This window comes from Nelumbo lutea, chromosome 1 (assembly GCF_056320005.1).
Source record: "Nelumbo lutea isolate HS-2025 chromosome 1, American lotus-T2T, whole genome shotgun sequence".
In the NCBI taxonomy this organism is placed as follows: domain Eukaryota; kingdom Viridiplantae; phylum Streptophyta; class Magnoliopsida; order Proteales; family Nelumbonaceae; genus Nelumbo; species Nelumbo lutea.
In genome coordinates, this window is record NC_142684.1 from 131,861,702 (window position 1) to 131,863,014 (window position 1,313).

General features: G+C 42.8%; 1 non-coding gene across 1 annotated transcript; it reads left to right on the plus strand.

Moving 5' to 3' along the window:
* The first annotated feature begins 732 nt into the window (after positions 1-732).
* LOC148877621 (small nucleolar RNA R71) lies at positions 733-839 on the plus strand. The gene has a single exon (XR_016106277.1). It is a non-coding gene; the product is annotated as a small nucleolar RNA R71 (small nucleolar RNA).
* The last annotated feature ends 474 nt before the right edge of the window (positions 840-1,313 follow it).

Genomic DNA, 1,313 nt, shown 5'->3' on the forward strand with positions numbered 1-1,313 from the left:
GATTGCACTTACATTTTCCTTTGGATTCACAACCGTTTGAGAGGGTAATTTCCCCGAACTCTATGCCTCTAACCGACTAATTGTGGTTGCCATCTGGCCCATCTGATTGTCCAAATGTTGGATATTGGCCCTCGTCTCCTGCTGAAATTGCAAAGTGTTAGTGGCAAGAGATTTAACAATATCCTTTAAAGGCATACCAGAATTGGAAGTTTGGGCTGGTTATTGTCTAGGGGTTGCGGCTGATATTGCTAGAAAGTCGGGCGGTTTTATGGGTTCCCATAGCTGAGATTGGGATGATCCCTCCATCCCAGATTATATATGCTCAAATAGGGATCATACTTTCTTTGCGATTGCCCTAGAAAACCACCTGCCACATTCACTTACTCAATGGGCTCTTCTTGAAGTGTTGGGCACATATCGGTTGGATGCCCTACTATCGAACAAATCCCACAAGCCTTCACCGTTTGCATATTACCTGCAGCCATTTGACGAACAAGGGAAGTTAGACTCGCAATTTGTTGTTCAAGGGAAGAGAGATTTACCTCATTAACACGCTTTGATGGAGGGTCAAGCCTAGAGCCGAATTGTTGAGAATTTGCCACCATATTTGCAATCAAGTTTCTCGCAGCCTCGGGAGTTTTGTCCAAAGCTCCTCCACTAGAAGCATCAATCATGCTCCTATCAGTGGGTTGGAGACCCTCATAGAAATACTAGATGAGTAGCTGCTCGCTGAATTGATGATGGGGGCAGCTTGCACATAATTTCTTGAAACGTTCCTAGTATTCATGTAAGGACTTCCCGTTGTACTGCCTTACACCACAAATTTCTTTTCTAATATTGGTCATCCTTGAAGCTGGGAAATATTTCTCCAAAAATAGCCTCTTCATCTCATTCCATGTGGTAATACTCCTGGAGGGTAGATAATAGAGCCAATCCTTAGCCGAATCCTTCAAAGAAAACGGAAAGGCTCTTAATTTAATTTGTTCTTCAGTCACCCCCGTGGGTTTCATACTCGTGCATATCACATGAAGCTCCTTCAAATGCTTGTGAGGATCCTCACTTGCAAGACCATGAAAAGTGAGCAAGAGATGTACCGGTCCAGATTTTAATTCAAAAGGAGCATTAGCATCTAAAGTTGGTAAGGTTATGCATAAGGGTTGTTGATTCAAATTAGGTGCAACAAGCTCTTTCAAAGTTCGGTTTTCAGCCATGATTTCCTCCTCTCTCAAATCAGAACTGCTAATAGATAGGGAATCAAAAGCTAGATCGTTCTCTTCAGAATGACTCTGAGCTTCTCTCCTTAACCTATGCAA